This window comes from Oncorhynchus keta, chromosome 14, assembly GCF_023373465.1.
Source record: "Oncorhynchus keta strain PuntledgeMale-10-30-2019 chromosome 14, Oket_V2, whole genome shotgun sequence".
Lineage (NCBI taxonomy): Eukaryota > Metazoa > Chordata > Actinopteri > Salmoniformes > Salmonidae > Oncorhynchus > Oncorhynchus keta.
The window spans coordinates 4,716,724-4,728,232 of record NC_068434.1 but is presented as its reverse complement, the minus strand read 5'-3'; the positions used below and the strand labels follow the sequence as shown (position 1 = coordinate 4,728,232).

Here is an 11,509-nt window from a genome sequence, read left to right as displayed (position 1 = left end):
TCCTCCAGTCTGTCAGTTTGACTCCAAGTACCTTGCTTGCTGTGGTAATAATCCTTCTCATAATGTTTCTCTGACTTTGACAGTGGCATTGCCAAACCAATAAAAAACAATACAAGAAGTAAAAAATACTCAATGAGATTTGTAAAACAGAGAGTCAGTATAGTACAGTCTACATGAAAAGATCCCAGCTTTTTGAGAAAGTACAGAAACTCCGACTCAGCTGTTTCCACTGTTCATACCGGACCCTATTCCTTTGTTCCATGGTCTACCAAAATGCTGAAGGCATAGACGCGGGAGACGAGGTGGAGTCTGGTGAATCTGAAGATGAAGAGAAAATCTAACGAGCGCTCCTTCGTAGGAAAATGTCCAGTCACTCGAGAATAACATGGATGAGCTTAGTTTGAGTCTCTATCAGAGAGACTGAAGGCTGTGTGTATGTGATAACTGAAAATTATGTTCCATTCTAGGAGTTACTTTTTTCAGCAGGTCACTGTGATAACTGAAAATTATGTTCCATTCTAGGAGTGACAGCCTAGGAACATTGGGTTAGCTGCCTTGTTCAGGTAAATATAAAGTAAAAACAGATTTTGGAATTTTAGCAAATTTATTAAACATTTCAAACGGAAATATCATATAAGTACTCAGTACTTTGTTGAAACACCTTGGCAGCGATTACTGCCTTGAGTCTTCTTGGGTTTGACGCTACAAGCTTGCTTTACCTGTATTTGGGGAGTATCTCCCATTCTTCTCGCAGATCCTCTCAAACTCTGTCAGGTTGGAGGGGAGCATCGCTGCACAGCTATTTTCAGGTCTTTCCAGAGATGTTCGATAGGTTGCAAGTCCAGGCCCTGGCTGGGCCATTCAAGGACATTCAGAGACTTGTCCGAAGCAACTCCTGCATTGTCTTGGCTGTGTGCTTAGGGTCATTTTCCTGTTGGAAAGTGAATCTTCGCCAGACTGAGGTCTGAGAGCTCTGGAGGAGGTTTTCATCAAGGATCTCTCTGTACTTTGCTCCGTTCATCTTTCCCTCGATCCTGACTAGTCTCCCAGTCCCTGCCGCTGTAAAAACATCCCACAGGATGATGCTGCCACCACCATGCTTTAGCATAAGGATGCTGCCAGGTTTAGACATGTAGCTAGGTAGCTAGCTAGCTAAACAATGAACTGGCATAATCCCAACTCATACTACGACCAATAATGAACTGATTGTCCTAGCTGTAGTTTGAGCCTGCAGGTAGCTTAAGCTAACCAACTAGGGTTCAATGTTAGCTAATTAGTCAACATTAGGTTGTAACTAACAATGCAAATGGCTCTGAGATATGAATAATATTACTACACATAACGTTAGCTAGCTAGCTAACAGTAAACTTTAACTTGCAATGAAAAGGACTTTCTGACAAAATTTGAAACGCATATCTGAAAACGTAGCTAGTCTCTAACATTTGCTAGCTAGCTAACAGTACGCTTTAACTTTGACAGAATTTGTAACGCATAATATCTGACAACGTAGCTAGTCTCTAACATTTGCTAGCTAGCTAACAGTACGCTTTAACTTTGACAGAATTTGTAACGCATAATATCTGACAACGTAGCTAGTCTCTAACATTTGCTAGCTAGCTAACAGTACGCTTTAACTTTGACAGAATTTGTAACGCATAATATCTGGCGTAGCTAGTCTCTGACCGTACACATGGATGAACGCGTCACAGACTGGAACCATTTAACTCCGTTTTGTTTGTAGCTACTTCTTGTTTGGCCAGCGTTGTGTCAAGTCACTCCAGGTTTCACACTGACCGTGGCGTGGGCAGAAAGTAGCCCATCGCTTTTTCCCCAAATGATCTGTCGATAGCGTTTAGCCTGCTAAATTCAGGGTATCAATGTTGTTGGGAAAAGTAGCAACACTTGTGTAGTTCTCGGTGTTTAATAATGTGATATCTTTTTAAAAACGGCACGATAGAAAGGACTGTCAACACATATTGAACAGCTCATGTTATAGACAGAAGCACGCTACATGGCAGACCAATCCAAACTCATCTCCCGGCATGTTCAGCCCATCCACTATGCCAGCCAATCATGGCTAGAGGGAAGGTTTCCGTCTTGTTCTGTTTCTAAACTAACTAGGATCGTAATTTAACAATGTTATTTGTATTTATGTTATTTGTATTTATGTTATTTGTATTTATGTTTATGATACTTCACATGTTCCAGAAAGTACATCTGCCAAAAAACACATTTAGATAAAAAAATAAAAGTTTACATTCAAATGTTTCAAAAAGGTAGTAATGTACTGACAGACACCTAGTTTCCTAGGAAACGAGTCACACATGTTTTTCATGACACAAAAAAGGATAATTATACAATGTTTTTTAAAAACGTTTGCTGACTTTGCAAGAATGTTGCCAGAACACATTTAGTCCACATTTAGTCCACATTTAGTCCAAGTCACATGTAGTCCACATTTAGTCCACATTTAGTCCAAGTCACATTTAGTCCACATTTAGTCAAGTCACATTTAGTCCACATTTAGTCCACATTTAGTCCAAGTCACATTTAGTCCACATTTAGTCCACATTTAGTCCAAGTCACATTTAGTCCACATTTGGTCACATTTAGTCCAAGTCACATTTAGTCCACATTTAGTCCAAGTCACATTTAGTCCAAGTCACATTTAGTCCAAATCACATTTAGTCCACATTTAGTCCAAGTCACATGTAGTCCACATTTAGTCCACATTTAGTCCACATTTAGTCCAAGTCACATTTAGTCCACATTTAGTCAAGTCACATTTAGTCAAGTCACATTTAGTCCACATTTAGTCCAAGTCACATTTAGTCCACATTTAGTCCAAGTCATATTTAGTCCACATTTAGTCCAAGTCACATTTAGTCCAAGTCACATTTAGTCCACATTTAGTCCAGATGTAGTCCAAGTCACATTTAGTCCACAATTAGTCCAAGTCACATTTAGTCCACATTTAGTCCACTATTTAGTCCACATTTAGTCCACATTTAGTCCATGTCACATTTAGTCCCATTTAGTCCACATTTAGTCCAAGTCACATTTAGTCCACATTTAGTCCACATTTAGTCCATGTCACATTTAGTCCCATTTAGTCCACATTTAGTCCCACGTCACATTTAGTCCAAGTCACATTTAGTCCAAGTCACATTTAGTCCACATTTAGTCCACATTTAGTCCACTTTTAGTCCAAGTCACATTTAGTCCACATTTAGTCCAAGTCACATTTAGTCTGTTCTTTAAAGGTTCCCAGAATGTTTCATTACGTAGTGGGAACGGTCTGGTGAGAACATTGTGGGGGATATCACAACAAATATGTTTCCAAAACACAAAAACTGTGCAGTTGTGCTGGTCGGTGAACCTTGCTGGAAAGTGTGTGTGTGTGTGTGTGTGTGTGGGGTGAACCCTCTGTATGTTAACATACAGTTCTCTCAACACCCATCTGTTTAGTATCAGACTGTTCCCCTTTCTGCTGGGTTTACAGGGTTCACACAGCCAAGGGCGTTGCCGGGACGTTGCCGGGGGTTGCCGGGACATTGCCGGGGAAAACAGGAGACCTGTGGAATGCCTCTATAACACTTTCGCGTTAAGCACGACATGGCTTGTAAGCATGTTAGCCTGTTAGCCTGTTTGCCTGTTAGCATGTTAGCATGTTAGCATGTTAGCATTTTAGCCTGTTCTACTGTGCTGCCATTTGTACTGGAATTTATTCTGCCTCTCCTCCAAAATAAATACCTAGGAATAACAAATCAAACATTTAACCATCAAAACCTTCTTCTTCTTCTTCCACTTTATCAAACCACAAATACAAAAATAAATACAAAAAAATAACATACAGGTACTTAAAGAGCAGATACACACACACACACACACGTCAGGGACACACACACACACACACACACACACACACACACACACACACACACACACACACACATACACACACATACACACACACACACACACACACCACACACACACACAAACACACACACACACACACACACACACACACACACACACACACACACACACACACACACTCACACACCACGGTTGAGAGTGTTGGGCGAAATAATAAAAAGGTCCCTGATTTGAATCCCCAACTATGTATAACATCTGTCGATATGCTCTGGATAAGACTGTTTACTACTAAAATCATCCCTTTAAAAAGTTACTTGTTATGAATTTACAAAGGTGTCCCCAACCTCTTGGCCTGAAGTTTGGGAACATTTTAATGTTCTCATTAATAATTGAATAAGTCTTGCTAAAACGCTCTCCTGCAAGACCATGCTGCTTAATATTAAATGAAAGTTATACTAAAAGTGCATGTCAAGAACAGGTGTTGAGACTTCCTCTCTACCTCTCTCATTTAAGCTGAATCTGGGCAATACTCTCTCTCTCTCTCTCTCTCTCTCTCTCTCTCTCTCTTTAAACCTTTAAACATAGGTTTAAAGATGAACCTCTTGTTAAACCAACTACAGTGTCATATATATAAAATGCTTTTCGGCGAAAGCATACCTAGCCCAGAACATACCTAGCCCAGAACATACCTAGCCCAGAACATACCTAGCCCAGAACATACCTAGCCCAGAACATACCTAGCCCAGAACATGCCTAGCCCAGAACATATCTAGCCCAGAACATACCTAGCCCAGAACATACCTAGCCCAGAACATACCTAGCCCAGAACATACCTAGCCCAGAACATATCTAGCCCACAACATACCTAGCCAGAACATACCTAGCCCAGAACATAGCCCAGTTGACAAATTATTACAAACAGTAACCAGCCAAGCAGAAGCGTTACAAAACTCAGAAATAGAGAGAAAATGTATCCCTTACCTTTGATGATCTTCATATGGTGGCACTCAGAAGACATTCATTTACTCAATAAATGTTCCTTTTGTTCGATGAAGTTTCTTTATATCCAAAAACCTCTGTTCTGCTAGCGTGTTTTCTTCAGTTAATCCACAGGCTCAAACTCAGTCAAAACAATCAGACCAAAAAAAATCCAAATTGTATCCGTAAAGTTCATAGAAACATGTCAAATGATGTTTATATTCAATCCTCAGGTTGTTTTTTTTTTAGCCTAAATGATCTATAATATTTCAACCGGACAATAACGTTGTCAATATAAAAGGTAAACAAGAAATGCACATGCGCCTGAAAAACGCTACGTCACGTTAGGGTCCACTCGTTCAGACTGGTCTTACTCCCTCATTTATAAGAATACAAGCCTGCAACGATTTCTAAAGACTGTTGACATCTAGTGGAAGGCATAGGAACTGCACATGGAGTCCTAAGTCAATGGATACTATTGAAAAGAAAAGAAAAACAAAACAAAAAACAAAACTACTTCCTGAATGGATTTGTCTTTTCGCCTGCTAAATCAGTTCAAACTATCTTAACAGTTTTGGAAACTTTAGAGTGGTTTCTATCCAAATCTGACAGTTATATGCATATCATATCTTCTGGGCCCGAGTAGCAGGCCATTTAATTTGGGCATGCTTTTCATCCAAAATTCCGAATGCTGCCCCTACCCTAGAGAGGTTAAAGACTCATTTTTAAGCCTCAAGACAGCTGAGACGTGGATTGTGTATGTGTGCCATTCAGAGGATGACTGGGCAAGACAAAACATTTAAGTGACTTTGAACAGGGTATGGTAGTAGGTGCCTTTGAACAGGGTATGGTGGTAGGTGCCTTTGAACGGGGTATGGTAGTAGGTGCCTTTGAACAGGGCATGGTGGTAGTTGCCTTTGAACAGGGCATGGTGGTAGGTGCCTTTGAACAGGGTACGGTAGTTGGTGCCTTTGAACAGGGTATGGTAGTAGGTGCCTTTGAACAGGGTATGGTAGTAGGTGCCTTTTGAACAGGGTATGGTAGTAGGTGCCTTTGAACAGGGCATGGTAGTAGGTGCCTTTGAACAGGGTATGGTAGTAGGTGCCTTTGAACAGGGGTCTGGTAGTAGGTGCCTTTGAATAGGGTCTGGTAGTAGGTGCCTTTGAACAGGGTATGGGAGTAGGTGCCTTTGAACAGGGGTCTGGTAGTAGGTGCCTTTGAACAGGGTATGGTAGTAGGTGCCTTTGAACGGGGTATGGTAGTAGGTGCCTTTGAACAGGATATGGTAGTAGGTGCCTTTGAACAGGGTATGGTAGGAGGTGCCTTTGAACAGGGTATGGTAGTAGGTGCCTTTTGAACAGGGTATGGTAGTAGGTGCCTTTTGAATAGGATATGGTAGTAGGTGCCTTTGAACAGGGGGTATGGTAGTAGGTGCCTTTTGAACAGGGTATGGTAGTAGGTGCCTTTTGAATAGGGTATGGTAGTAGGTGCCTTTGAACAGGGCATGGTAGTAGGTGCCTTTGAACGAGGGTATTTTAGTAGGTGCCTTTGAACGAGGTATGGTACACGGTTTGAATGTGTCAAGAACTGCAAGGCTGCTGGGTTTGTCACGCTTCCTGTGTGTATCAAGAATAGTCAACCACCCAAAGGACATCCAGACAACGTGACACAGCTGTGGGAAGCACCAGAGTCAACATGGGGCCAGCATCCCTGTGGAACGCTTTAGACACCTTGAAGAGTCAACATGGGGCCAGCATCCCTGTGGAACGCTTTAGACACCTTGTAGAGTCAACATGGGGCCAGCATCCCTGTGGAACACTTTAGACACCTTGTAGAGTCAACATGGGGCCAGCATCCCTGTGGAACGCTTTAGACACCTTGTAGAGTCAACATGGGGCCAGCATCCCAGTGGAACGCTTTAGACACCTTGTAGAGTCAACATGGGGCCAGCATCCCTGTGGAACGCTTTAGACACCTTGTAGAGTCAACATGGGGCCAGCATCCCTGTGGAACGCCTTCAACACCTTGTAGAGTCAACATGGGGCCAGCATCCCTGTGGAACGCTTTAGACACCTTGTAGAGTCAACATGGGGCCAGCATCCCTGTGGAACGCTTTAGACACCTTGTAGAGTCAACATGGGGCCAGCATCCCTGTGGAACACTTTAGACACCTTGTAGAGTCAACATGAGGCCAGCATCCCAGTGGAACGCCTTCAACACCTTGTAGAGTCAACATGGGGCCAGCATCCCTGTGGAACGCCTTCAACACCTTGTAGAGTCAACATGGGGCCAGCATCCCTGTGGAACGCTTTAGACACCTTGTAGAGTCAACATGGGGCCAGCATCCCTGTGGAACGCCTTCAACACCTTGTAGAGTCAACATGGGGCCAGCATCCCTGTGGAACGCTTTAGACACCTTGTAGAGTCAACATGGGGCCAGCATCCCTGTGGAACGCTTTAGACACCTTGTAGAGTCAACATGGGGCCAGCATCCCTGTGGAACGCTTTAGACACCTTGTAGAGTCAACATGGGGCCAGCATCCCTGTGGAACGCCTTCAACACCTTGTAGAGTCAACATGGGGCCAGCATCCCTGTGGAACGCTTTAGACACCTTGTAGAGCCCCTGCCCCGACGAAGTGAGGCTGTTCTGAGGGCAAACGTGGTGTGTAACTAAATATTAGTGAAGGTTTTCCTAATCTTTGGTATACTTAGTGTATCTTCAACAGTAAATTAAGGAATGACTGTGTCCCAATTGGTCCCCCTATAGGCCCTGAACAAAAGTACTGCACTATTTAGGCAATAGGAACGCACAAAGTGTCTGTGATACTGCAGACTTCTGTCTAGAATTAAGAGGACAAAGTGCACTTAAAAAAAGAAGTCAAAATAAATCAACTAAATAAGGAATATGGTGCCATTTGGGACACGAGCAGAACGAGAGAGAGCAAGTTTCCCCTTGACACGGTCATTACGTCTGTGGATGGATACAGGGCCTGTCTTCCTCCTGACGGGCCCCAGAAAACACAATGCAGCGACCTGTGTTCGTGTCACAAAACGGCACGCCACGAACCAACGCTCTGCTCTGGTGAAATAACAGTGCCCTATATAGGGAATGGTGTTCCACATGTTAACTGGTAGTCACCCATCATGTTCTGGATGTTTCTATTAGATTATGTTAGATCAGGCTCACAGTGGATGATGTTTCTGTTAGATTGCGTTAGATTAGGGTCACAGAGGATGATGTTTCTGTGAGATTGCGTTAGATCAGGCTCACAGAGGATGATGTTTCTGTTATATTACGTTAGATCAGGCTCACAGAGGATGATGTTTCTATTAGATTACGTTAGATCAGGCTCACAAAGGATGATGTTTCTATTAGATTGCGTTAGATTAGGCTCCCAGAGGATGATGTTTCTGTTAGATTATGTTAGATCAGGCTCACAGAGGATGATGTTTATATTAGATTATGTTAGATCAGGCTCACAGAGGATGATGTTTCTGTTAGATTATGTTAGATCAGGCTCACAGAGGATGATGTTTCTATTAGATTATGTTAGATCAGGCTCACAGAGGATGATGTTTCTATTAGATTATGTTAGATCAGGCTCACAGAGGATGATGTTTCTATTAGATTATGTTAGATCAGGCTCACAGAGGATGATGTTTCTATTAGATTATGTTAGATCAGGCTCACAGTGGATGATGTTTCTGTTAGATTATGTTAGATCAGGCTCACAGAGGATGATGTTTCTATTAGATTATGTTAGATCAGGCTCACAGAGGATGATGTTTATATTAGATTATGTTAGATCAGGCTCACAGAGGATGATGTTTCTATTAGATTACGTTAGATCAGGCTCACAGAGGATGATGTTTCTGTTATATTACGTTAGATCAGGCTCACAGAGGATGATGTTTCTATTAGATTATGTTAGATCAGGCTCACAGAGGATGATGTTTCTGTTATATTACGTTAGATCAGGCTCACAGTGGATGATGTTTCTATTAGATTACGTTAGATCAGGCTCAAAGAGGATGATGTTTCTATTAGATTACGTTAGATCAGGCTCACAGTGGATGATGTTTCTATTAGATTACGTTAGATCAGGCTCACAGTGGATGATGTTTCTATTAGATTACGTTAGATCAGGCTCACAGTGGATGATGTTTCTATTAGATTATGTTAGATCAGACTCACAGAGGATGATGTTTCTATTAGATTATGTTAGATCAGGCTCACAGTGGATGATGTTTCTGTTAGATTATGTTAGATCAGGCTCACAGAGGATGATGTTTCTGTTATATTACGTTAGATCAGGCTCACAGAGGATGATGTTTCTATTAGATTATGTTAGATCAGGCTCACAGAGGATGATGTTTCTGTTATATTACGTTAGATCAGGCTCACAGAGGATGATGTTTCTATTAGATTATGTTAGATCAGGCTCACAGAGGATGATGTTTCTATTAGATTATGTTAGATCAGGCTCACAGAGGATGATGTTTCTGTTAGATTACATTAGATCAGGCTCACATAGGATGATGTTTCTATTAGATTATTTTAGATCAGGCTCACAGTGGATGATGTTTCTATTAGATTACGTCAGATCAGGCTCACAGAGGATGATGTTTCTATTAGATTACGTTAGATCAGGCTCACAGTGGATGATGTTTCTATTAGATTACGTTAGATCAGGCTCACAGTGGATGATGTTTCTATTAGATTATGTTAGATCAGGCTCACAGAGGATGATGTTTCTGTTATATTACGTTAGATCAGGCTCACAGAGGATGATGTTTCTATTAGATTATGTTAGATCAGGCTCACAGAGGATGATGTTTATATTAGATTATGTTAGATCAGGCTCACAGAGGATGATGTTTCTGTTAGATTACGTTAGATCAGGCTCACAGAGGATGATGTTTCTATTAGATTATTTTAGATCAGGCTCACAGAGGATGATGTTTCTGTTATATTACGTTAGATCAGGCTCACAGAGGATGATGTTTCTATTAGATTATGTTAGATCAGGCTCACAGAGGATGATGTTTATATTAGATTATGTTAGATCAGGCTCACAGAGGATGATGTTTCTGTTAGATTACGTTAGATCAGGCTCACAGAGGATGATGTTTCTATTATTAGATTATTTTAGATCAGGCTCACAGTGGATGATGTTTCTATTAGGTTACGTTAGATCAGGCTCACAGAGGATGATGTTTCTATTAGATTATTTTAGATCAGGCTCACAGTGGATGATGTTTCTATTAGATTACATCAGATCAGGCTCACAGAGGATGATGTTTCTATTAGATTTTACGTTAGATCAGGCTCACAGTGGATGATGTTTCTATTAGATTATGTTAGATCAGGCTCACAGAGGATGATGTTTCTATTAGATTACGTTAGATCAGGCTCACAGTGGATGATGTTTCTATTAGATTATGTTAGATCAGGCTCACAGAGGATGATGTTTCTATTAGATTATGTTAGATTAGGCTCACAGAGGATGATGTTTCCGTGAGATTACGTTAGATCAGGCTCACAGTGGATGATGTTTCTATTAGATTACGTTAGATCAGGCTCACAGAGGATGATGTTTCTATTAGATTACGTTAGATCAGGCTCACAGTGGATGATGTTTCTATTAGATTATGTTAGATCAGGCTCACAGTGGATGATGTTTCTATTAGATTACGTTAGATCAGGCTCACAGTGGATTATGTTTCTATTAGATTACGTTAGATCAGGCTCACAGAGGATGATGTTTCTGTTATATTACGTTAGATCAGGCTCACAGAGGATGATGTTTCTATTAGATTACGTTAGATCAGGCTCACAAAGGATGATGTTTCTATTAGATTGCGTTAGATTAGGCTCCCAGAGGATGATGTTTCCGTGAGATTACGTTAGATCAGGCTCACAGAGGATGATGTTTCTGTTAGATTACGTTAGATCAGGCTCACAGAGGATGATGTTTCTATTAGATTACGTTAGATCAGGCTCACAGTGGATGATGTTTCTATTAGATTATGTTAGATCAGGATCACAGAGGATTCTAGTGATGTTTATATTAGGTTACGTTAGATCAGGCTCATAGTGGATGTTGGTTCTATTAGATTATGTTAGATCAGACTCACAGAGGATGATGTTTCTATTAGATTATGTTAGATCAGGCTCACAGAGGATGATGTTTCTATTAGATTACATTAGATCAGGCTCACAGAGGATGATGTTTCTATTAGATTGCGTTAGATTAGGCTCACAGAGGATGATGTTTCCGTGAGATTACGTTAGATCAGGCTCACAGTGGATGATGTTTCTATTAGATTACGTTAGATCAGGCTCACAGTGGATGATGTTTCTATTAGATTATGTTAGATCAGGCTCACAGAGGATGATGTTTCTATTAGATTATGTTAGATTAGGCTCACAGAGGATGATGTTTCCGTGAGATTACGTTAGATCAGGCTCACAGAGGATTCTAGTGATGTTTATATTAGGTTACGTTAGATCAGGCTCATAGTGGATGATGTTTCTATGAGATTATGTTAGATCGGGCTCACAGTGGATGTTGGTTCTATTAGATTATGTTAGATCAGACTCACAGTGGATGATGTTTCTATTAGATTACGTCAGATCAGGCTACA

General features: G+C 41.2%; 1 long non-coding RNA gene across 5 annotated transcripts in view; it reads right to left on the bottom strand.

Moving 5' to 3' along the window:
• LOC127907119 (uncharacterized) overlaps positions 1-7,449 on the bottom strand; it is an 8,946-nt gene extending 1,497 nt beyond the window's left edge. Inside the window, exons 1-5 of one of the 5 annotated variants that reach the window (XR_008063287.1) lie at positions 7,228-7,449; positions 7,130-7,178; positions 6,885-7,031; positions 6,787-6,835; positions 6,689-6,737 (exon numbers count right to left, since the gene is read on the bottom strand). This is a non-coding gene — a long non-coding RNA (uncharacterized LOC127907119). Of the gene's footprint in view, positions 1-6,576; positions 6,640-6,688; positions 6,738-6,786; positions 6,836-6,884; positions 7,032-7,129; positions 7,179-7,227 lie in introns of those variants that run through there. The other 4 variants (XR_008063288.1, XR_008063284.1, XR_008063285.1 and 1 more) reach the window with 4 other exon arrangements.
• Positions 7,450-11,509: the final 4,060 nt, after the last annotated feature.